Genomic DNA, 27,497 nt, shown 5'->3' on the forward strand with positions numbered 1-27,497 from the left:
TAGCAGTGTCCGTGCTTCTTAAAAGCTGTCGATTTTGCCCTCAGCTTCCACCGTCACCATGGCAATTGACTGACCAGTGTGTGTTGTATGCTGACTCACAGACTGTTCTGAGTGCAGGTGAGGAGGTGGTGGGGGGGAGGGGTATGGGGGGGGGGCAAAGAAAAAGAGAGAATGGGAGGGATCATAGAGGGATGAATAGAAAGAGGGTATGATAAGAGAGCAAAAAAGATACTCAGTTCATGGTGCTTCATGTTAATGGAAGAATCCAGTCATTTATCTGTTCATTTGGTCACAGGTCCTGTCATTGGTTGGTACTGTCCACTGTATCATCCTTTTCATGAAAATCCACTTGTACTGAATATTACACTGTACTGTACCTTAGGTTTGTCATTGTCCCTGTGATTTTCCTTAACAATAGAAATCAAGAAAAGGGGATAATGCAGCATTAAACCAGTCCCTATATGTGTATGCATAGCATAGTTTGAAATGGAACATCATGCAAAATATGACATCACACCATTAACCAGGAAGCAAAGTTATTCATATTTTTAAATTACAGCATACCTTCATAAGAGTTTCAGCTTAGTGTGCTTGTTTAGCCTCCACTCATTTCTCCTGGCTGTAGAAACTTCAGTCTTAGCGTGTTTGCGAATAAATGAATGCCGGTTTGATGTCCGTCCTTTTATGTTTCCATGGTTTAGGAAAAAACAAGAGTTGGGAGATAAAACAAAGAGCTTTCCATTTCTAAGTTGTGTCCCTTTTTCTCTGTCTCATGTGGTGTGGTGTGGTCTTGTGACTGTAACCATCACGGAGTGAGAATCTATTTTGTGAAGTCAGTTATGCAAAGCAGTTCTGTGGTCCAGGCTGCCGTACAGCAGCTGCAAGTCACCCTTTAGCAGTCCATGGCTTCAGCAGTATCTTTATCTCAGCAGTATGTCCACCTTTCTCTCCTCTAAATAAGCAAATAAGTGCCTACGATTGCTTAGTGGTTAATCAGGTGCAACAAACTCGCCAGTAATAATCGTGAATCAACAGGAGAGAATATAGAGGGGAGAAAGAGGAAAACAAAATCATTTCAAAGGAACTCTGAAGAAATATTAAACGACCAGATCATTTGCATTATTCAGGTGTTGTCTTCGAATATGCAAGGATAATTAAAATAAAGAGCTGTTAATTGTTATGATGGCCCTTTTTCCTCCCTTCTCCCACCTTGATAGAATTTTTTTACACATAGGTAAGATGGAGAATCATTAGCTTTGCTGACTCTAACAATCTAATAATGAATTTATATACTAAGTCGTAATTTACCTATCGATAATCCCTGCCCCCTTAGTTACTGTTGGCGGTTGTTTTCCTGGGTTCATTCGTGATCATGTTCAGGGCCCCCCTAAGGATGGCCCTGTTTGACCCTATATCTTTTTGATAAATTTTGGACACAGAGGGACCACCATTCAAGTGGGACTTAAATATGCCATGGAGTTATATAGATTTTAGAGGATACATAAAATGTCCCTTTTTACAATATGTAATATAATTATCTGGTGTCCCCATAATGTGTCTGTAAAGTTTTAGCTCAAAGTGCTCCACAGATCATTTATTACATCATTTTGAAAATGCCTATTTTGAGTTGAAGCAGAAACACGTGCATGTCTCTTTAAATGCAAATGAGCTGCTGCTCTCCACTTCATTTCCAGATTCAGAATAGAGCAGCGCTATAGCTTGGACCTGCTAAAAACATCTGTTTTGGTTCTGATTTTCATGTTTATCGCACTGAAATCATGAGTTTTAAACCACATGAGTTTAAACTTCTGATATACGGTTTTCTTAGTGCACACATCTGAAGCACATGGACAGAAAACGGCTGTCACAGCATGTGAGTACGAAAATAAGTTCTCAAACAAGTGCACGTTAAAAAAGGGCAAAGACATTCCCTGAGGTTTACTGACAGGAAAATAATGAAATGGAAGAAGGAAGGAAAGGAAGAAAGAAAGGACACTGACATCTCTTGTCATTTGAGGTTTGAAAGTGTTTTTTTTTTTTTATGAAAGAAAGGAATGAGTATAGAGAAATGGATATCCCTGTTTCTTCACTTCTCAATATTAGTGTTTGAGGTGTGAACTTAATGAGACACCTAACTAAGCTTGTCTTTTTGTTTGTGTTTGCCCATGACACAGTAATATTTTAATTAGCTGCCAGGCCCTTTAATAAGTTGTTGTTGTTGTTGTGCTCTACTACGAAATTTTAAATGGCGTAATACAATGATGTCGTCAATTTTTACATTGCTTAAAATTCTGGTCCCTTAGCGCCTCTATGTTACAGCAGTATTTGTTTCTCAGGATGAGTCGCCCGTCCTGTGGGCTTAAATCTGGGACAACAGTGGCAGACAGGTAGATGGCCATTTTGATGCACACACAAAGGAGTATTTTTACCTCTCCGTAATCAGTGAATACCTGAGAGTACAAGTCACTCAAGGAAGGAAAATGACTATGTCCTTGCTAAGTTGCTAGTGTGTTTGTGAGTCACAGTTAAGGCACGTTTGCAAGTCCTTCCAGTTCTCGTTGGAAAGATAAGGGGACAAGCATGTACAAAGGTAAGCAGCCAGGAACACAAAGGTTCCTCTGTGTGGAGCTCTGACGTTCCCTGTCAGAGCCTCTCTCATTAAGGAGCCTGTCTCTGGGCTCACACTACAACCTGATATCAAGGTCGAACACATTAGCTCTCATTTAGCTCTATTATCTAGATTATCTGAGCTGATCTAATGATAAGTATTAGCAAAGTTCACCTCTGTGGTCACTGTTAAAGAACTAGCTGACTGTCAATTGTTACTTGGTTCAGGTGAGGCCTCATATGGAGCCATATGGCTCTCTCGGGGCATATGTGTACAATTATTTTAATGGTCTATGATTAGTATGTTAGGACGTGCTAATTGGGAAATATTTCTGGTTAGCCTTCAGAGCAGCTAGATAGAGATCAATGGAGATGCCTGATTTCTTACCGAAAGTTAAAAACTGATCTTTTTTGCAATTTGCAATTTTTTTTATTTTTTTTTTACTTGGAGGCAAAAAAAAAAAAAAAAAAAAACCTGTGATCACACATGTATTTTAGGAAATATCTTCTAAATGTCTAAAACTGTCATCAGATTTGGCAAGTCTCAATCTGAACTTCTTGTGATATACTTAAAACTAGGTTATTATTATTATTTATGTATTTATTTTATTTTTTCAAGCTATTCTGTAGATCTATATATTTAATGTGGATACTCTTACTTCCCTATACCTAAACCAGCCTAATCTTGTCTTATGGCCAGTTTTAAAAGGGTTTTGGGCACTTTTTAGCTGGTCTGGCATGCAAAATGCTATATATATATATATATATATATATATATATATATATATATATATATATATATATATATTACCAAGTTCATAGCTTGGTCTCCTGAAGCTATGAACTGAGCATTATAAAGTTGTTCTCTAGGGTCTTGCTCAGGTTGATAAAGGCCCAAGCAGTGCATAAAATGTTTCTCTTTATCTCCCTCTCTCTTGTTCTCTCCCCTGTCACTTTACTCTTGTGGGCTGTCGTTGTTTCTGGGTGAGGTGTCATGTGCTGTGTTGTGACTGCACTCTTTGCCTGTGCAATTGCAGATTCTGACTGCTACTAAACTTCTCTCCTCCCCAGAGGCCCATCCACACACCCTGCCGTTGTCAGGCAACATCTGCTGAAATTACGCCTGGCTGTCCCCCTCCTGCTCGTACACACATATTTACTCTCCGCACAGACGCTGACAGCGTCCATCTTTATAGGTCCTGACAGAGGATGCATAAACGCACTTGTGCACGCTAAACTACTCACTCAGACAAATACGCACACGCAGATGTGCTCGGGTGCATGGACCAAAATTATCCTCATAACCGTAAAAATGAACATGAAATCCAATCAAACCCTTCATGTGTATAGTCAACAGAGTTTAATCCCTTTATTTATGCATTTGCTAGCTCAAAAAAAAAAAAAAAAAATACTGCCTTTACTTTGCTTAGCCATTAAGAGCATTTTAGTCTAATGATGTTACAGAGTTTTGCATGGTGCATGTTTATGGTACATTTAGCGTTCTGCCTCACTGCTCTGCTCTTCTGCCTCATAAGGCACTTCCTGTTCGCTGTGTCTACAGATCTGTTTTTAATTTCAAAATGAGGATACAAAGAGAGAGAGGCAGCAGTGCAGTGTACATGTCTCTACATTTGTCTATACCGTACTAAGCTGTTGCTTGGTCACCTACTGCAAAAGGCCTGTTCGAGCTGTTTTGTAACATTATAAATGTTTTTAATGTCACTTTTGATCAATATGATTCTTCCTTGCTGGATAAAAGTATTACTTTCTTTATTTTTTTTTTTACTGACCCCAATCTTTGAGCGGTCATGTGTAATTGTCAACTTTTAGATATACACCAGTATCTGTTAGCATTAGGTTAATGCACGTGGACATAAAGCCACAAAACTCCCATTTTGATCTCATGGATCTCAATTCTAATTTTGATCTTTTTTAAAACTGCAAGCTCAGTGTTTAGAACAAACCAAGAAGCCATAGACAGAGCTTAAATGGCCGTAGGTGAATTGGCTTGAATGGCAGTGACAGAACAGTTGTTTTTTTAGCACAACAGCACACAAACTCACAGACCTACACTCTCACAATCTGGACCCGCATAGAAAGGCGTAAACATGTTGCCGACAGGTTAATGGATTTCGCAGTGGTGGATGTAAATGTGTGTAAAGTATATTGCTTTGTTGCTTGGTACTTTGAGCACAGGGAGGGGCCTTGATGACCTTTGACCTGCACAATGGTCTCCGGTACATGTTGCAGACATCTCTCGTGTCTGTTCCAGGCTGTTAGCAGGTGGCACGGATCTGCCAAGGCGTGCGCTCACTGACCTGTGCTATAACCCCCAACACTCGCCGTCTGTGTGTGGGTGTTTATGCGAGACTGATACACAAGGAATCCGCTGCCCTTATGTGCTCCTCATAATGATTTTTCTCAGGTCTTTATCACAGGAAGCTATGTGATGGATGTCAGAGAGAAATGATACTACTGTGTCAAGCATGTGGATAAAATAATGCAAACTGTACAGCAGGAAGCATAGTAATGCTTACAGGATGTGACTACTTAGACACATGATACTTGTGGGTTCCATGCATTTTCCATTAGGTATTATATCCTTTTTGTCCTTCTGTCTTTGTTTTCATTCCTATAAGGCAGTAAGCATTTTGCAGAGCAAATCAAAAATATCTGGTTTCTGGGTAAAAAATATTTGTAAAACATGCTAAAAGTTAGCAAATAACAAGATTTTTATCCAGAGCGACTTGCAGTGCATTCAGGCTAACAGTTTTTACCTAACATGTGTTCCCTGGGAATTGAACCCGCAACCTTGTGCTGCTTACGCAATGCTCTACCATTGGATGGATATATATATATATATATATATATATATATATATATATATATATATATATATATATATATATATATATATATATATATATATATATATATTTGCCATTTTAGCCCCACATACATTCAGTCCTTGTTGCTTCAAAATTCATTTTCAAAAAAAAAAAAAAAAGTCAGAATATTGTCCTTAATTTCATTTCCTTTTTTTTTTTTTTGATTGTGGTTAGATCTGTTACCAGGAAACATATCACATTATGCCCAGTCAGGATGTGGTTTAAAGGATAACGTAAACTGGCAATAGAAAGATGCAAACACTTCCTTTCTCATTTCCCCTCTAGATGAAACTGCAAAGCTCATCTCTGATTTAAATTATATTGCAGACTCCGTAGACACTCGCTTAAACTCCCTTCTTCTCGGATCAAATTTTGAGTGACAAACTGCTGGAGTGGGGCATCCGGGCATGTGATTTCTTTGACTTACCTTAGAGAAGTCATGTCTATATTTAACCTAGTCCAGTACTGGTGCCCACCTCTCATGTGCCAACTTGGCAGAGGAAAGAGAAGAGATTGGAGAAAGATATTGAAGATAGAAAGTCTCATAGATAGGATGTAGAGTGTTCAACAGCCATCAGCGCTACTGCCTTCATCGGCAGGGTGAGAATTGGTCTTGCGGTCGGCTGCCATGAGAGGCAGGCATCACTGCATACTGGTGTGTGATTGCAGTCAACGGGGGGTTTGTTAGAGGAATGAGGCAACGGGAAGGGAATCAGAGAGAGGTGGGACCCTGATGGGAGGGTTGATTCTTCTTCTTTTTTTTCACAAGAAAATGCATTTGGTGAGTGAATGGGGGGAAAAAGTGTGTGAGAGAAAGAATGGGTCGAAAGGGGATGAATAAACAAATTATTATTTATAAAATTGGAAGAGCTCTGTGGATATTTATTTCAGTATCTTAATCTCAGATGCCCAACCAATCCCGATTAAATAAAAATGAATGTTAGAAATGTAAGTCTTTATTTCATTGATAATCTATTATTCTTAGTATTGGGACAGGATCAATCTCTTGAGAACCAGATCAGTCTGTTGTTCTTCCAGTTTTTTATTTATTTATTTTTTATTCCCCGAAGTTAAACATTGCTATTACTTATGAACATGCAAATATAACCGGTTGTAGTTCGCCTTGCTTTGAGGCAGGATTCGAACTGCAGTCTCTGGCGTGGGAGGTGAGCGCTCTAACATGGAGGCTAAAGCCCATGGCCTCTAGTGTCAGTCGCTAGAGCGCCTCTTGAGATCAGGGAGTGTGGTTAACACGCACAGCACTTTTTAGCCTACGACTGTTACACTCACCCCCCTAAACTGGGTCACGGCACCAAATGTAATCAGTTCTACTTTGTCTCTTAGAAGCAGGATTCGAACCGCAGTCTCCAGCGTGGGAGGCAGGCTCTCTAACAAGCCTACAACTGTTACACAAAAGAATATGCTTTTGATTTTTAGTTGAAAAGCAAATTAAACTTTGTTCGGTTTCTTATACAAAGCTATCATATTGCTTTAGAAGACTTGGAATGTAATGAATAAGTCCTATGGATCACTTTTATGGGTAATGTGTCTGCTGTTCTCTGTTTGCTGTTTCTTTGTATATTTGGTTCTCTCCATTGTCACCAAAATTATATGATTCCTAATTATGTCATTCTTTTCAACTGTGTTCTAATTATGTCATTAGTTCCTTGGTATGGCCATGATGTAGCCATCACTGATACATATTGTATTGATGATGGCCAGCATGTTTTTTTTTAACGAATATCAAATTTTGTGTTCTATATAACAAGGTCATACAAATGAAGACAGTTGGTGATATTGGGTGAACTATTTCCATAAGGTTTTAGAAAGTCGGCGAGATGAGTAAAGGAATGGAAAATTAAGTTGGGGTTTCAATGAACACAAGAGGAAGTATCTCTCACTCATCTATCGATCTCTCAATCTATCGGTCAAATCTTTACCAGTCACTGTGGTTTTTTTATATTATGTGAATATTATGTCATACAGCGACAAACAGTGATTTTTTTTTTTTTTTGATTTTAGATTATTTGATTAATGTTCAGAAGAACAGCATTTATTTCAAACAAAGTAATGTATTTATTTTCAAAGCGCTGCAGTTGCGTGATGTGATATGAAGTCCATGTGAATCCTCATGTTCTGTTTGTTGCTTTTTGCACATGTAAAATTAATCCCTTGGAAACAAATGCTAGTATTTTTAACGGGTCACAGACAATTATCCTTTCTTTTTAAAACAATCTTGTCAGTTAACTGTTAATAATTGGTTAACGAGTGTCGGTTGTCAATTAGGAAAAATAAGCGAAATGAACATCCCTAGCCTCTACAGATGTGACTTGTGCCACAGCAGTTTGCAGTTTGCAGACTGGATACCTCAGGGGGAGATAAACACCGGGTCATACCCTCTTATCCTGGCCGTGAGTCGCTGTGCTTGTGTGTGAAGTGAGGGATAGAGGGACAGCAGCAGCGCGGGTCTGTGCAGGTCCTTATGCTCGACTGGACACTACACTCAATGAGGTCACTTGCTGTCTCACTGTTTGCTCTGTCTCTCAGTCTCCTCTGAAGTACTTAGAACTGGTGTACTGCTAAAAGTCACTTTCGCAGCATACCTTTTCAATTTGCTCTGTGTGGGCTCCGTTTCATCCCTCTTTCCTGCCATTTCACCATTCCTGGCTTTTGGCCAGCTGCTTTTTTTTTTCTATTATTAATTATGGTTTTTAAATAATACTCCTATATTCAGTAAGAATATATTGTCTTTCAGTAAAGACATTTATATAATGTTATAAGACTTTTTTTTTTTTTAAATAAATTTATTCAACGTTTCCCAAAAAAAAATAAAAAAATAAAAATAAAAACGATAATAATGAGAAATGTTTCTTGAGCAAATCAACTAATTATAATAATTATAATGCTTTCTGAAGGATTGTGTGACACTGAGCACTGGATCAACTACTGCAGAAAATTAAGCTTCCCCATCACATGAATAAATTACATTTTAAAATATATTAAAATAGAAAACGGTTATTTTAAATTGTAATAATAATTTTATAGTATTAATGTTTTTCACTGTATTTTTGATCAAATAAATGCAGCCTTGGTGATCTTAAGAGACAACTTTCAAAAACTTAAAAAAGCCAAGCTTGAACTCATTTGAACACCCCACTAACTGTATTTATTTATTTATTTATTATATGCACGTGTAACGGTAGAACTATGGGAACACTGACTTTTACAGTGGCAGCAGAATATTGTTGCAGAGTGTAGCATATTTGGAGTACTGGTTACAGTTTAGTTATGGTAGTAATGGTTATTTGTGTTTTGATTTTATGTTCGGTTCGGTCTTCAGGGACACACATTGCATTTGTGCTTCTTTTGGCCCAGAACTGTGGTCAGTTCTCACCCCAAACACACACATCCCATCTATCTTTGCACTCCTCACTTCATTTAATATTGCCACCGCTAGTCTCACCTTGAGCTTTCTCCCCTCAGCTGCAAACTGTTTGCCTGAGATAACACAATCTTACAGGAAATAAAAAATAAATAAAGTAAAAGAGAGAGAGAGAGAGAGAGAGGAAGAGAAGGAGAGGGAGAACATGAGACATTATTTAGTAAGGTTAGTAAGGTTTCTTCATGGCGTCTTCTCACACGTAATCATTAGGCACAATAGGTTTTTTTTTTTTTTTTTTTTTTTTTTTTAAGAGGGCCAATGTGTCTTCCTGTAAAGCTGAATCATTTTGACAGTTCTGTTGTACCACCCTTTTTACTATTTCTTCTCTCCCTCAATTTTCTTCTCCTTTTCCTCTGTCTTGAAGGCGGCAGACTGCTTGCATATGTGTAGTGATATGTCAGTCAGCCGTTAGTAGGGAAGTGTAATCTATTCTGTGGATAAAGAAAGAGAGTGATAGTGAGAGGTGTAGTGAAGAACGCAGGGTGTCTCAGGCTGTCTTACGCTAGTGTTTCTCCCGTCCTGGCTTTGAGTAATCTACACCCTACATCTCAAGGTCGGGGTGCTCTTCAGTGAGGCATTAGCATGGGATGTCCACTCTCTGTATGTACATGCCTGATCCAGGTATAAACCACCCGCATGTTGCTTTAAAAACTGTATTTTTTTTATTTTTTTTTTCAGTTTTCTGTTACCTAAAGGCCACTTTGTGGTACACAACAACTACTGGTTCCTAGTTTCGTATTTATTGAGAGAGAGGTAACAGAATGGTGACAAGACTTGTTCACAAGAATCATGCCTGGAAATAAATGGTTGCTTGTGGTTAAGATAAATAAATATATATATATATATATATATATATATATATATATATATATATATATATATATATATATGTATGAAATTGTGGAATTAAATATTTATTTATTTAAAATTAATGTAATTTTTTTTTTCTTGCTGGAAAAACCCATCTCTGCCCTAAAAAAATAAATGAGTTCCATTCATAACGTAAACTATAATGTGTACAGAATATCCTTAATTTACAGCTGTGGCCTGGCTCTATTGTGAACCCTATGAAGTCAAACTGTGACAAGGGCATCTTTTTTCACCCTGAGAGAGGACCTACTGGTGACTACAGCCTGTTTGTGCTGACCCTTGCCTCATTTGTGGGCGACTCATAGCCTCACTGACCTGGCCATCCTTTCATCAGAGCCATGCAGAAAGCAGGGCACTGAGGCATATCTTTCTCTCCCTCTCTTCTCGATCCCTTGACTTTAATCTCTCAGCATTAGGCAGGGTTGAAGGCTAAATGTGTGCCTTGGTCTTAATCACTGGTCTGTCTATTCCTTTCTGCCAGATATCTGCCAAAGGGCTTGAGCACGACAGAGAGAAACAGAAAAAAGGGAGTTAAAGGAGGGCTGAAGCCTTAGCTCAGCTGTCAACTGGTCATACAAATTGCACCCTAGTCTATACAATGTACCAAATTCTCCTGAAATCAGTTCAGATATGTCCAGATATGTAGATCTAGCCTACACAAACATGGAATGTAATATCTTGTCTGATGAAACCAAGCAGTGTGTAGTCACATTTAGGTTTGAAGTCAAGCTAGATGTGCCGGAATGGGTGGCAGCTGCTGTTTGCCGGATTACAATCAGATATCAGACCAAACCAGGTACTAAAGCCCTTATTTACTGCCTGATCGTCTTAGCCACCGGTATACACCCATCTCACAAATGGAGCTTAGCAGGAGATTAAGTTATACAAGATCCTCTTTTTGATATTTAGCCAGTCTAATCGTTGCATTAAAACAGAGGGAGGGAGAAGCATCCTAGTGTGGCACCCACCCTTGTTAGGTTTGATCACTCCGGAGTTCGAGGGGGCCTCACACGGTGGGGGATATGTATACAGTATACGATTACATGGCTTCTAATGTGCGTGTTGGTGGAGGCTGCAAGCTATAGGCCTCTTTGTGTGTGTGTGTTTTTATTTATTTTTTTGTGAGGCGAATGGACAGTGACTATTTTCTGTTTCTACGATGGGGGTCCTAAGGGGCTTAATTAAAGCCGTCTTTAATGTAGTAACTCAGGAGATTAGACAGGACAGAGAGCTTATGGCTATTTTCCCTGCTTCAGAAGGCACTTCGACAGCATCCTTTAATTAAGAGCGTGCCGTATTCGTCTCCTCGTCCATCTTTCTCCCCGTCCCTTGCTCTCCCGTCTGCGTTTCATAAAGGAGTGTGTCCACACAGCCGTGGGATTGGTGTGCCAGATGAATGCGTTGTGGCTAAGCTCACCGTTCTTTCCATCTTCGTCCTCGCTCCTCAGCAGGCAGCCTCTGTCTCCCCTGAGATACTCGTAAACACTCGTCAAAAACGAGAAGGCAATAAAAAGGACAAGAACAGAAGAGAGAGCGAGATGAGGGGGGAAAAAAACACCAAAGCACTAAGGGAAATAATCATAGCCTAAAGAAAATTGAACCAACAAACAATTTAAATACACCAACAACTTCAAAGTGTGAGTCATGCAGACTTCAAAACAGGAAATCTAATTTCCACAAAAAAATCTGGAGCTTTTTACTTATTGTTTCTGTTCTTTCTCATTCTCTCTTTTTGGAGGGCAAGGGCAGAGGTCTGGGAACAAGAAGTGTGTCAGTCTGATTGCATGAACTAGGAAATAAATGAAGAAATGAGTCCTGGCCTGGTTGCAATGTGGTTTATGCCCTGTTGACACATGCACTGCTTTTATAGCTGGAGTTCACCAATTTGCAGTATTGGTGGTTGCTGGTGGGCATTTCCTAAAGTTTTTGTTAGAATTTTGGGTATTTCAGTTATACATTTCATAAACATATGAAAGATGCATATGAAGCAATTATAACTGATTACTGATAACTTATATTATAGCACTATTATCTAGCATTGCGCAAAAGTCTGGGGTCACTAAATGTTTTTTTTTTATTGTTTTAGAATATGTATCTAAATGCTGCATTTATTTGACAAAAAAATTGTAATATTGTGAAATTATTATAATTAAAAATGTATTCCTGTGATGGCAAAGATGATTTTCAGCAGCCATTACTCCAGTCGTCAGCTCAACATTGCTCCAACATTAACATCCTATCCACACTCCACAATATCTCACAGTCATTGATCATGTGTGCGTCAATGACTTCGCTCCCGCTGTCAGTCATTAAACTTGACTTCCGGATCGATGAATGTATGAAGGGCCCTTTAGACGATGAGGTAAAGGAACGCTCCACTGCAATGTGTGAGGTCAGAATAAGGTTCTCAAGCTTGTTTGCATTTCTCTCTCATGCACTTTATCACCCTTGATCAGCATGTCTTCAATGACTTAAGGCTAATTAAGGCTACGTCCACACGAAGCCAGAGCTTTTCCTATCAGATCTTTTTTTCCTCATCTCAAGAAATATCTGCACCCACTCAAAACTACAAAATGATGTAGTATACATGCAGGCCTGGCAACATAACACACGACTTGGGGGGGGGGGGCAAATCATGGTGGTTGCGGCGGGAGATATGGGCTGTTAATGTTGTTCAATTGCCTGGAGCAGTGAATGCGTGGATTCCAACCAAAACACCTCTGATTGGCCATTTGCGTTTTAGAAATCAACAAACATTGGCTACATTGCATATAACTAAAACGATACACTAAAAACAGAGAAGATGACTTGGGCAATGCGCATAAACCTTGTGTGCGGTATACAAACGAACATGGAACTATACATTTATTAATCTGTGTTAATGTTAGTTAATAAAACACAATTGTTCAGTGTTTGTTCATGTTTTTGTTGCTGTTACCTGACGTAGCGGTGTCTGACTAGGGGAGAGTTTTTGGCTGATTACGTCATCGTTTTAGAAAATATATGAATTCGCTGTCCAAACGAAAACGAAAGGGAGGCGTTTTCAAAATTATTCACTCTGGGACCCGGTAAAAAAAAAAAAAAAAAATAGCGGTTTCATTCTCCCCAAAACGCCAGATCTGTGTGGCCGAAATGCCTATACGATACAAAATGTAAGCGTATACAGCAAAATGTGTCTCCGTGTTGATGGGGCCTAAATGTAGGTCCTGTCAATATGTGAAATAACTAGCATGCCTTTATCAGCAGCATATATATGAGCAAAAGAGCAAGGATAGGAGGATGACAAGGAGAAAGAACGAGAACATCTTTCCTTGAAAGAGGGTCGGCCTATTTGTATTTGTGACAGATCGACCTATTCCACCTTTCAGGAGCTAAAGCTGGAGTGTAAAGGGGTTATAAGCATCATGCAGGGAAGGGCTTTTTTGGAGACTTCCATATTTCCTAAGAGGTTGTCATAATGAAATGAATGAGGCAAATTGGTAATTCAGTCCTCTAGCCATAAATATGTTTCTTTTTCTTTTTTGTGTCATATTCATATTTACCCCCCAACCCCAGCCAGCCACTTCAAGCTGACAGGTAGTGTCCTTGTGTTTATTATTTGTCTCATCCTTGCTGTGAAATGAGCTGATCTGTCTGTACGACGTCGCCTCGTGAACATTCCCTCCATTAGAAGTGTTTATTTTCTTTGCCTGTCCATTGTTCTCGTGTTTCTAAATAAGTTTGTCTGAGGCTTGTCGCCTCTGTTGGGGAAAGGCAGTTCATTATTCAATCGACTCTCTCAAACCCTACCAAACTGCTGGAGTCAGAGTTATTCATGGCCAGCTTTTGTTTTCCTCCCTTCTTTCTCTCTCTTTTCTCACAAACAGCTATTGACTTCCACCAAAGTCTCGTGCTGCGGGAAAAAGCACAGGGTCTCTGGGTGAAAGAGATGTAGATTTTGAAGTAGATAAAGATGTGTGTTACAGAAAGAGTGCACACATACACACACACGGCGAGGTCTCTTTTGGTTTATCTAGTGAGAGGCACCTTTAGAACGCTCCAAAGGCACAATGAAATGCCGCTGTGTGTGACATTTATCCGCACTCTCGGTGAAGCACTGCTTTTTATGCCTGTTAACTCTGGGCCCTCTGTTCTTCACTCGGTCTCAGTATGTGTGTGCGTGAGAGAGAGTGAGAGAAAGAGAGAAGAAGAGTGACCGTATGTAAATGTGCTGGATATTCTTTGTTGATATGTGTGGAAGAGTCTCCGTTTCGCCCCTAAATGATGATTTCCATGTCATTGGAAGCATATCTGCTTCTCTCTTCATTTTGTCTCTCATTTGTCACTCTCACTCTTCTCTGTCTCCTTTATGCCTCCATTTGCAGTCCTCTACTTGCCCTCCTCTGGTCCTCATTTCTCGCTGCCCTCTTCCTCTCTTCCCCTTCTGCTTTGTCATTCCAGCTCACTTTTTTTTTTCGCATTTCACTGCCTGCCTCTCTGCTACCTTTGTAAATCCCATAAATTTGCTGTGGCTTATGAACTGGAAAAAGACTTTGGGAAGTCATGTGTTTGTCTCCATGGACCTGCTGGCTGGGTTTCCCATGATGCTTGTTTCTTACAGCACTTGTTTGTCTGCTACAAGACAACACACATCTCCAATGTTTTAGAATTTCAGGTAAAAAAAAAAAAACAAACAAAAAAAACCTTATATGTATTGATGTATTTTGTTTTCAGTGTGACAGTACATGAAAGCGATTAAATATTATCTGACAAGAACAAAGAGATGAGACCAGGAAGCAAAACTGTGTAGTAAATAATTAATAATAGTTAACAATGTGTATTTCCAGACTTTGAACTGGTATGCTGCAAGGTTCCCACAGGCATGGAAAAACCCTGAAAAAATAAAATAAAATAAAATAAATAAATTAAATTAAGGTTCCAAGTATAGGTTAAATTCTCCTTTCTAAAGTCAGCAATCATACTTCAGTTACATTTCCAGCCCTAGTGGTTCATGTTGGAGTTGCAGGTTCATGAGATTGCTATAGAGAAAATAAAAAGGTTCAAATAAATTAGGTATAATTTGGTCGAAATATAACAGTTTAATATATGTATATATATGTATATATGTGTGTGTGTGTGTGTGTGTGTGTGTGTGTGTGAGTGTATATGTAAGAGGAATAATAGAAATATATTTTGAAATTGAAAGTTGAAATTGAAAAAAAGCAGTACGAAATACAGGAAACTGTGATGACAAACTAATATACAGTTTATTAGTCATTATATAAAACAATCAGTGGTGTCAAAAGTATTGGCATTCATTACTCAAGTAGAAGTATAGATACTAGGGTTTAAAAAGACTTTTGTAGAAGTTGAAGTATCAACTCAAGCTTTTTACTCAAGTAAAAGTGTAAAAGTACTGGTTTAAAAAAACTACTTAAAGTATAAAAGTAAAAGTAATGTAAGGGTAAAAAAATGCCATTAAGAACAAAAGCTTGGGCCGTGCCACAAGGGCCTATTGTGCACTACCCCACCTCCTCAAAAAAATTTTTTTCTAAAGGCCATAATGACTATAATGTTATATTAAAATGTTCATGTTGAAAAATTTGGGAGGCACTAGGCTACCTGTTTCAGCCACATATAAGCCCATTGAAAATGAACTCATTTTAGTACAATGCAAATACATTAAAGAGCTAGAGATATGATGACTAGTTGCCAATAAGTATTGTTATGGTTCAAAAAGTCAAACTTCAGAGGCATGTCATCAATAACCTTGAATGGAATGTAAATGTACATCCAAGCTTAGCTGCAGGACTCTGTGAGGGCAATGGACAAGAACATTGGTGCAGGCTAAAAACAATTACTCTTGTGTGGTTGACTATTTACAATAAACATTATAGTGCTGTCCAAATGAATGATTAATCTAAGTGATTAATCAAAAACTAAAAATGAAAAATAACTCATAATCCTGATACCTTCTTGATTGATAGCTTCTTGTATTCGGTACATACGTCTGCTATGTCCAGTGTTCGGAGGGTAACGAGTTACAAAGTTGATATAGAGCTTCACAGTCCCACCCACAGCCCGAGAGAGCTCTGGTGCCGGAAGTAAATTTCCCATTTATTTCTCCCATTCACTTTCGGAAAAATCCGTATCTAAAGAGTTTTAGAGCGTGTGTGAGGATAACCAGCTACGGCTGAACTCATAAGCATATAACATATCATTTCAAGTGAAAAAATTAAGACAAAATCCAAAAAAAGTCAAAGGTACAAGACTGTGTACATATTTTCATTTCGAGCGCAGGAACTACTCATCCCATAAACCACCGCGCCCCATTGAATTCGACTGAAGCCACAACTGCGAACGAGGCAACGAGCCTTTTGAGCGACATCCAAATCTGATGACGGCCGCTCACGCGAACTTTTTCCTCCAGTGAATTTTATTTTATATAGTGAATGTGCAGTAATAGCAGTTCTTTCAGTATTAATCGTGTAAATAAATAGTGTTTTATATATGTATTGTGTATTGATTTTTATTTTATCATCGTGTATTTTATATTGTGTGCGTGTGTGAAAGTGGTTAACGCTAACGTCAGCAATGGTGCAGTGCTTTGTATCTGACTGCAATCACTGCTCAGTTGTCAACACGTCGTTGTCATTACACAAATGTTCAGTAAATGCACAAAAAGGTATGTCTAGGCTAAATATTGTTTTGACAGTGGCATTATAAAATGCTTGATATGACTCATTTCATATGGAGGCTACAGTAGCCTAGCTAAAGTGGACGATAATGCTAACTAAAGATACCAACCTCCCTGCAAAACTCTCAATGGCAGCCAAGGAGATCATGATTGCACTGATAAGTCTACCGTGCAAAAACGCAATACAGGTTTTTATTTTATTTTATTTTTTTATTAATGATCTTCAGTCTTCACGGACCTTCAAGGGGTTTAACCAGACGGTTATACGAGCTCCACCAATCAGATGCATCACTGTGGGATTGTGGGATTGTTCAGGATTGTGGGTAATGAAGTACTTAGCCAAGACATAGCGAATAAAAGGCATTTAGATCAAAACAAGGTTAGTGCCCCCATGATCTTTTTACGTTTATATGAGCATATACTGTTGCTTAGTACAGCCGTAGCTGGTTTTAAGTCTACCATGTATGGTTACGTTTTAATGGCTTATACCCCAAATGTCAATGCAGAAATTGCATTGAATTTTTAGTTCCGGCACCAGCTGTGGGTGGGACTGTGATGCTCTATAGCCTAGATATCACAACATTGTCATTTGCGTCATTAATCGCAAACGATAATTTATTAAAACGTCTCACTACCCAACTACCTACAGTAGCTTAATTTGTGGAGGACGAAGAGAAAGCACCCATTTGGCAAATGAGCTAGTAGTGAGAAATAAATAATAACTTTTAAGTAGGGTCCAGTGCCTTTTCGATACTTTTAAAATGGTACTGGCGCCTCAATGTGCCTGAACCGATACTAAAAAAAAAAAAAAAGAACTACAAAAAAAACTATGGATAACATTAAAGAACATTACAAATATTTAAAATAAATCCATAGCTTTCACCTTGGATGCTCTCATTTCCCAAGTTGTGCTTCCCTTAATCTAAGGCTAATAAATGTATTTCACAATCTGGGTCATTATTTAATACAAAAGTACACATAATGTTTCTACTGTATCTCTGTCACTCACTCTGATATTTAGTTAAGATGAGTGCTGTCTGTCACTGTCTTAAATCAGTTCTGTGAATGACTGTATGCTCATTCTTTATAAAGTAGCAACAATCTCGTTTTTAAAATACAGTACTGTGCAAAAGTCTTATGGAAAAGAAAGAATAGTGTTTTCACCCCAAAAAAGGGTTTTAAGCCAGTTATTTATATCTTTTGCTGCAATGTGTCAGTAGGACAGTAGTTTGCCATTAATTTTAATAATAATCTAGTGCGATTTTGAATGCACAAGCAGTTTGACGATGGCAAAATGAATGTTTGGAATTGTAAACTGATATTTTATACTGACAGTGACACTCTACAGCAAAATATATAAATAACTGGCCGAACACCATTCTTTTAAGTGAAAATACTGCCTTAGACTTTTGCACAGTAGTGTATGTACGTATGATTAAATGAAGTATATTTAATTAAGTGTAAGGAAACAGCTGTTTCGTGATTAGCGGTGACAAGCGAAAACTTTACACTAGATGAGAAACCGACTGATCGTGACCTTTTGTAAACTGTATTTATGACAAAGAACTTCACAGATACAGATATTCTAACAATCTATCGGTAAACACACCTTGTGTCCTCTGTCTCTGTTTGAGCTCGCGCTGCTCCACCGTGGTCGGCGGATTGAAGAGCGCGCTGAAAGACGGGAGGAGACCGGACTGACGCCGGTTTCATTAGAAATTTAAGCGGACTGACTCTGAGGCGATCGGATACTACTGGTTCCAACCTACTTTTAAGAAATATATTTTTTGATAAACGAACCCAAAACTGTCTATGCAGTGTGATGTGACTTGTGTCATGTGCAGGTGTGATGGATCGCGTATGGACCAATAGGGTGTCGGAATGGTATATGTGTATACTCATCCAACCACAATCAAATTCACTCCATCCTGATGGCGCGATTTATCTGGATAGGTTTTTTTTCTTTCTCTCTCTCTGAACGATAACAATCCGGTATGAAATAGCAGTAACGAAGCTATTTTTTTAAATGTAAGGAGTAGAAAGTACAGATACTTGCGTGAAAATGTAAGGAGTAGAAGTAAAAAGTCGGCTGAAAAATAATTACTCAAGTAAAGTATAGATACCCCAAATTTCTACTTAAGTACAGTAACGAAGTATTTGTACTTCGTTACTTGACACCTCTGAAAACAATTTGACCACAGAATGCCATGATTGACCAGTCAGAGTCAAATATTCCACAGAGAGGTGGTATAAATTGATTATGTAGAACATTATTTAAAATCTCATTGGGTGCTTCAGTAAATAATTTATGTCATAGAGGTTCAGCAGACCAAAAAGAGGTTGCTAATCCCCACCGTACGTCATGATGGCAAAATGAAAGATTTGCAGAGATATTCTTATACTGTGATGCAGGCTGCAAGCTGAAAAAGGATTCAGGAAAAGCTGTGGAACTGTGTGTACTTTCCTGAGCTGCGTCTTTTTCATCTTAAATGAGACATAGGAGCAGTGAGTGTCCCGGTCCTGACTCCAATAAATGCAAAACAGGCTAAATCGGAGACACAATTACGAGTCTCTCTTCCTCTCGCGCCCTACATCCCCTCCTCATTCTCCAAACGGGAGGAACCACAGCATATGCACTCTCCCAACCAAAAGTGATTTTTTTTTTTTTTTTTATACTTTTCATCAGATTTCCAATTTAGTGAGATTACTGGGTGAGGCCATCATTAATGGAACCAAAATAAAGCCTTTGAGAGCAGATTCACAACAGGCCTATCTCAGTACAAATGTAGCATTAGCAGTGCCAGGGATGCACTCTCTCACACACATGCACAGACACACACTCCTGCTCCCAAAACACATCAGTACTCTCTAATCCAGGATCTTCAGAGCGCATGGATGTGTGTCAGACCCAGCTTTGACTGTGACACACACACACACACACACACACACACAGGGATACACACTCTCTCTCTCTCTCTCTCTCGGTCCTGAATGCCATGCAATCTGTGACATATTCATGTAGGAGTGTGGTCCTAATCCCTCCATTCCCCAGCTGCATCTTCAGCCTCATATAACCTGAGGGAGACACGGACAGAGTCGAGGTGATTTGTGCAGAGATACAGAGGAAGAAAGCTAAAATGAGAGCATACAGGGAGTAAGAGAGAGGTTGAGGTTTTGATTTTCTTTCTCCTTAAAGTGCCGAATCGAACCTTGAGGTGATTTATACCAACATCCACCCCAGTACCACTCCCATACCGGTGCCTAATTCACTGCTCAGAGCTGAAGATAAGCCCAAAGGAGAGATGTTTCTTCTGTGCGTTTTAAAAGTGATAACGGCAACGGATAACTTTTTTTGATGACACAATTTTCATCTTTGGGTGAACGATCTCTTTACAATTAATTTAGTATTTTTTTTTTTACTCTGTTATGTTTTATATCTTATTCTAAAATGTAAATTTTACCGGTTTGCTGGTTTTCAAGCACTGGTATTTTGGAAAATGCAAATTTAGATCTTCTTTTCTAATGCATATTTTAGCTCTAAACTCTTAGTTCTGCTGTTATGGTCTTTGCCAGGCTTTTGCCTCCTGATTAATACCAGGTGGCACAATCCAGCCGAGCGTGCACCTCATCTCACCGTCCCGTGGACTAATCAGTTTAGTGGTTAATAGTATAACAATACTTCATATATAATATATAATACAAAATAATTGCTGACATGTGGGCATAGTGGGTCTAAGTTTTGAAAAGTGCTTAAACCAGAAATATCCTACACAAGGAAAATCCAGCGAGATCCAGCGAGTGAAACTGGTTTGGAGCAAATTATGCAATAAAGTGGAGAAGGACTGGACAGAGGTCAGAAGGGAAGCTGTGAGTGAGTCAGCGAGCGGCTGAGTTTGGGCTCATTTTTTGCTGAACATAAAAACAGGTAGAAGACACAGGGAAAAGCAGAGTACTGCATCTGACATTTAATTTCAGAGAGGAGAGAGGAGCTGCCAGTCTGTCATCACTTAAAGAGAGGGAGGAAAAGAGAGAGAGAGAGAGAGAGAGAGAGAGAGAAATACAGAGGGAGAGAGGGTGTGTGTGAAGTTGTTAAGTGCTTTTGTGGTGCTGCTCTGTCAGCTTCCCACTCTCCTCTCCATCTTTTGTCTTTTTCACACCCCTCATTTAGCTGTAAACCTCTGTCGATCACACTAAAACACACACACACACACACACACACACACACACACTCTACAGTGGCAGGATGCTTGGTGACAATGACAGCGTACTGAAGAGATTCGGGGAGGGGAATTGTGAGGTAAATAAAAGGAAACGCGAGCTGAACAGAACGATGGATATTAGGACAAAGGCAACAGCAGTTTCAGACGAAACCAATCTAGAGCAGCCAGGGTAATTGTTTGTGTGCTGTGCTCATGTGTGTTTGGATAAGCTACTGTTAGCAGAACTGATATTGTCTCAGTAAGTGTTTGCCTACTTAGGAAAGGAAGACATCGACTTGTATAAAGAAGTGTCTGCACTTGTTCTCACTATAGAAATTAGTACTCTATCTTCCTGTCCATCATAGATTTGAGCTGTGCATCCCATATACTTCCCCAATATTCTGTGCATTTTTTTTTTATTATAATAAGTGTTATAAGTTTAATATATATATATATATATATATATATATATATATATATATATATATATATATATAAAGCATATATAAATATTACTGTATATTTAATAATATGTACACACAGCCTTGAATTTATGGTTATGGAAAACATGTTATGTTTGCCCAGTTACTCAAACTGCATTCTTGAATTCAAGTTTCATTTTTGAATTCGGCCAGAGGTAATTAAAACATGAATGATCATTTATTTTAATGTGGTGCACTGTCGCCCTTTCTATGTAACAATCTGTCAAATCACGTAACGTGAAATGTAAAAAATAAATAATAATAATAAAAAAAAAATTTGTTAAAAGCATACCAAGCTGCAGAATAAACACTGTTTGTCAACTGCTTTCCGTGAGCGTGCTTCAATGCGGAGTGAAACACGGACAAATGCATTTCATTCATTCGTTAATAACCACTTACACCCTATTCCATAAACCCAGGGCCCCCAGAAGTCTAGGATTGGCACTGCATGGGGTGTCATATAAAGACCTCCATATTGACAGGTGTTAGTCTAATCTCAGTGTGTGTGTGTGTGTGTGTGTGTGTGTGTGTGTGTGTGTGTGTGTGTGTGTGTGTTGGGGGGTGGGGGTGTTTCTGTTTGCTGAGGCTTGATTTACAATCTGTCAGAATCATGGAAACAGGATGTTGTTGTTTCCACATGCAATCAAGGATGACAAAGATTACGCTGTGGATGTATGTGTATCTGTGAGTGTGTGTATACTTGGGTTAAGGGTGTGCACATCAACGACAAGGATTTTTTTGTTAAATTAAACTTCCCATTCGAAGCTGATTTTATCCTGTATAACAGTTATTTTCCCCCTTGTCAGGCACATAAACAAACTGAACGGTAATAGGTTTTGTGCATTTCTTTTTTGCCGGCAAATGGCCTTGATGTCAATTTCTCGCCTTTTGGTGCATTTAATACACGATCACTGCCTCGTGCTAAATGCCTGTTATATGTGGACACAAGTCAGCAGGTGTTCACTGAAGCCGTTAACTGGGTCTAAATGAACAGGGCTGGGGGAAGGATCCATTCTCTTGATGGGCTATTGCACAGTAAACACTGACCCGGGCCTGACCTGATCAGACAAGTGCTTTTACTCATCAGCTCTGCAAATAGGTACGAGTGCCATTAAGACATTACATATACACACATGGAATGATTCACAAGTCAGTAGAATGTTAATTGGGGGGTCACAAGTCGTTTCCATTGCCAGAGCAACAAGGAGCGCACACAGTGAAGAAAAGACAAATGCTAATGAAACACAGAAAACAGTGTGTGCCTGCCATATAATATTATTATTATTATTATTATTATTATTATTATTATTATTATTATTGTTATTGTTATTGTTATTATTAATGTTCAAAAAACACATTTTAAATACTGTACATTATTGTAGGTCCTCTATGCCCTGCCTCTCTCAAACTCGTAATTTTCTGCAAAGTCCCTCCTTCCGACAAGCACAGCATGCTTTTACTGTTGTGTTGTACGTAATCTTAAAAATCCCTAAAAATGCATCTACTTTCAGAAGGTCAAATAAAGTGCTTTTGCCCAGATGCAGACAGCATCTACCTGACCTGGCTATTTCAACACTAACTGCATTTACTGATACCAGCCTTATTTTTTTGCTTAGAAATTTGGGCGGCATTATGCAGATATTTCCACATAGTGATGTAGACATGTGGGGGTGTGTTTGAATGAGCTGTTTTAGGGGGCGTGGCAGAGTCTTAACTTTGTTAAAGAATATCTCTTTGGAATTTCATCCTTACAGATCTTCTTTCTGCACCAAGAGCTTGTAACACTCAAAAGAGAAAGGAAAAATAGAAATCACATCATACGATCAATCATTCAACCATTCATTCATTTCAACTTGATGTCAGCCAGTTATCAGTTATTAATGAATAAGATGGTGGTGTTTTTGTATCAAATAAAATCCTGCGAAAGCGATACAGCTCAGTAAATTTGCCCTTAGTGTCCTTTCATTAAATGCCACAAACCAAAACCGCCCCAGGAACCGGCCCCAAAGCACAAATCCTCCTCAAATTCAGCTTGAGCCAGATCTGTCAAGCTCCGTGTCCCCTGCCGTCCACCTGCCACTGAAATATTCTCAGTGTTTTAGATCAAAAACACAACAGAGTCCCTCACGCACGTGAAAAGACTAGGCTATATTCACAGCGGAGTCATGGCATCAGGGACACACTACGTTCCACAGCAAAGCCGCACAACACCGGCTCTTTCCTGAGTTATAACCATGAAATTCATTCATGTCCACGCTCTTTCCTTTCACTCAGCCTTCTTTCACACTTTTATGTCACGTCTGGAGAGAGAACAAGAGGGAGCAGGTTGTGGAAGACCCCAGTGTGTGTGGCAGTGTGTGTGGCTACATTCACATTTGATGATAATGCGTCTTAACAAGGAAAATAAACAACTTGTTGTACTTCGCTAACAGAGCATTAACGGCCATGTAAGATGCATGAGTGACTTGAGTGGAACTTTTTGTAAATCATTTTATTGCTTTTAATGAGATTCTATTTGTGTGTGAGTGTGTTGTGTGTACTTGAATCCTAATGAGTTTGCATTTGCCGCGGTGTACGAGGTGCCACTGTAAATTGGTTGGTTAACGTGTGATCACCCTGGGGCAGATTGGCTGTCTGTTTCTGGAAAGTGTGGCGTAGAATACATCAAGGGTAGCTTCAGGAAATGTGTGTGTGTGTGTGAGGGTGTGTCAGTTTATGTGTGTTGGCTAAAGTCAGCCACATCCAATCACATTCAATCACTCCAGATTATAGTCTGACAGCCCAAGAGTGGCTATGGGGACATGGCCAACACTTCTGTACGCTGAAGGGACAAACTGCAAAAGAGAGGCAGAAAACAGAGGAGTAGTACAAATCAGTTATACAATTATATTTATATAATATATTGTTATTGCTATCACAGTTTTTCTCGATTGCTGACACGTGTTACTGTTAAATTGATTTGTAGCCAAGTAGTCGTTATATGTATTATATTTGTGCAGAACTGAGAGACAACTGTCTAGGGGAGGCAGAGAAGTGTTTTGTCAGAAGACTAAGAAACTGCTTTAACAAATAAGGATACGACCAATACTGTAATGCAATTTGGCAGAGGATGCTGAATTAATTAATTTATTTATTTCTGTAAAGTATCTGACAGTACATTTCAATGTGTGCATTTATGTTTATTCTGTTGTTTGGTTTTTGAACTTTTCTTTTCTAATGATTTTAATCTATTGCAAGATCTCTTACAGTTTATTGCTGAATTTTACTGTTTCTGCATCACTCTTTTATGCCGTATACTGTAACACACACTGACAAGCACTGATTCCTGTTTCCCGCTAGTGTTCTCTAGGCAGGAAAGTATCTGTGTTTATTTTTTTTTTATTTTTTTTTTATGTTTTTCTTTTTTTTTTTTTTTTTTTTAACAGATATTTTACTACTACAGTCACTGACTAGTTCTGTCCTCTTAAATTCATTAAATTTAAGTAAAGTTTTTCCTGTTGCTTTTCATGTCACTTCAGTTACCACATCATCATACATATTTACTTTTCCCTCACACATTTGAATACATACAACCATCAACACACACACACACACTCTGAGTGACAGATGTCCTTGTCAGGAAATGTTTTTTCTACCCTGAAACTCCAGCTCCACTTTACACACACCCTCACACCTCCGCAGGTCAGATGACCCTAATGTTATGCTTTCCAGTGAAGTCCCCTTGAGTCACATACTGGTTTCACCTGCTTATTCGCACCATTAACACAATATGTGTGTCCTGACTCACCTGAGTCAACTAGTGACTTCACTCCCTTGCCAAACAATGGTCTCACTGCTATTTACCTCGAAGCCTTGGGCAATATCCTCTGCCTGCTGTCTTTTAAAACACATTACTCGTTTGTCTCTGTCACACAATGGCATTAGCACTCAACTCAGTCCTGAGGGTAGCATGAGAGCACCAATGAGAAAGAATGCACATTTAGCTATTGTGCAGCAAATCAATGTGATGACTTTAAAGCGGACATAATTTTAGGGATGCTGAATTACTTCCCTCATTCCGTCTCTTAATTTGGTTTCTTTCCTGTAAGAATTCCCATTTCATTCTGTTTATAGGGCTTGAGGCATTTATTGTCCGTAGTTTTAATGTAAAGTGGGAAAGACTGAATTGCGTAACCCTTCTCTCTTAGTGGCTGGATGGCCTCAGTTGACATCTTAAGTTATTATGCACTTTGCTCTTTTTTTTTTTTTTTTTTGATTGAACCGCTGGAAGTCGTACACACACATACGCTCAGACCTGGAGTAGTATAGTGAATATCGAATGGTGCAGCAGTCAACTGCTTGTCTTGTGTAAACTCGCTTGTCCCCATAGCTCATTACGCTCAATAGTGCGAACAAACTCCATGTCTCCAGATGAATATGAAATATGAGAATTAACCATGGTAGTATTGCAAATATCCACACTCTGTGATCAGCAGTTTAATGCGTATCTCCGTTAACCGTGGCCACGATCAATCACTCTGTGTCGCTGTATTCACATCCTGACAAAGAGAATGGTGTGCGTGTCTGGCAAATGTGTGTAAGCATTAACCATGTTTTAAATTGATTCCACCTTCTCTTTTGGATCCCATAACACATATTTATTAAATATGTCATCTTTAAACACTGATAAAATCAATGGTTAGATCGAATGGCATTTCCTCTTATTAAAAAAAGCAGTTCCTTTAGAGAGCGATGGAAAGAGAAAGGGATACAGAGACAGAAAGATAGAGGTAAGTCATAAGCCATTTTCATTCACCCAGAGGTCTCCTCTCCTTTAAAACCTATGTCTCTTTATTTGATCGACACTGTTGTCTGAGGCATAATTTGACTGCTAGGCAGCTGGTGAGGACTTTGAAACCCAGATCCCAGTGTAATTGCGTGGTGTAATGAGAAGTGTGATATTTAATGATATTTAATTCTCCCGTCCCTCCATTTATGACAGTAAGAGGGGATGGAGCTCTATGAAAATATAACTCTTGACATCAGTAAGTAATTTTATTCTGAGGGCCAATCTATTTCAGCAAAAACTCTTTACCTACCGGTGACATTTAATGACATCACAGTGGCTTTGTGCACGGATACAAAAACGAATTAGAGACGGAGATAATTTTAATCGGCAGGTAATATGGTAATGCTAACTTTGAACCCGGTCTTTTGCCGTTTAATGCTGTATGTACTTCAAAAGATATCTGACAAATATTCCCTATCATCCCTGTGCATAGCTGTTCTCTTGTCCTCTGCAAACCCTACGCCAAACTAATTTCACTGCCTTGGCTGATCAGACCTCATTGTTATGCAAACTGCTTGGCCAGTTTAATTACTAGCTAACTATTTGCCAAACTAATCATATCCAGACTTACCTTTAACCCAGTAAATAAACATTGCTAAATATTTATAATAAATATCATACAAATATAACAATATAAAATATGTTGTAATGTTTTATATATTTTTTACACTTTATATTGACTATTATGTATATTTAATCCAGTTAGTCCCTGTTGGTAGACGCTGTAAGTACACATTTTTGAGGCACCAAACATCTTTTAAAAGTCCCAAAGTGCATCGGTGGATGACATCTGCCTCTGGTGTGATGTGGCCATCTCTGTGGCTTGTGGTTTTGAGAGCCCAGCAGGTGCAGTAATTGAGTCCTGATAGAGTCTGGAGGGGTTTTGAGAAAACTGCTTTACCGCCCAACTCTCCCACTCCCTCTCTTTCCCCCCTCTCTCATTCTCGCTCACTCTCTCAATGTTGTCTCTGTCCTCTGTGGTCACACTCCATTTGCTGTCATACATCACTCTCACTCTCTCTCTCTGCTTCCTCTCAAACACAATCCTAGTCCACTGGAAGCACAGGTGTCACCGCTGCCTCGGTAAGAAACGCTCTCGCTATTAAACCTGGGCCGTTCGACCACACTCAATCTCCCTGCTGACCAAGAGAACATCTTTCTTCATTCTGTATTTTCAAACAAACTCTCCATCTGTTAGGGCTTAGATATGTCCTTCCAGGCAATCACGCAGGGGCGTACATTACATCTAACAGTAGGAAGTGGGGGGACAATAAACATATATGTTTTTTTCAAAAGCAATTTTTGAAGGGGACACAAATAATACATCTATAATTGTAATTGAAGGGAAAAGTTTTGTCCGTTGTAGACATTACTATCCGTCAAGCAGGTAGCATAATTATTGCTAACATAGCGCACACTTAGATTGGCATCATCTGTATTAATAAAATAATCACTTTATCCAATGTTTAAGCGAATAAAATAACCTTGACAGTCCTCAGATTGGG

The 27,497-nt window shown here is 38.9% G+C and overlaps 1 protein-coding gene across 4 annotated transcripts in view; it reads left to right on the forward strand.

Annotated features, from left to right (window-relative positions):
• The window catches only part of LOC128027449 (protocadherin-1), a 142,866-nt gene that overhangs the window by 15,080 nt on the left and 100,289 nt on the right, over positions 1 to 27,497 (forward strand). The window lies entirely within an intron of this gene.

This window comes from Carassius gibelio, chromosome A14, assembly GCF_023724105.1.
Source record: "Carassius gibelio isolate Cgi1373 ecotype wild population from Czech Republic chromosome A14, carGib1.2-hapl.c, whole genome shotgun sequence".
Lineage (NCBI taxonomy): Eukaryota > Metazoa > Chordata > Actinopteri > Cypriniformes > Cyprinidae > Carassius > Carassius gibelio.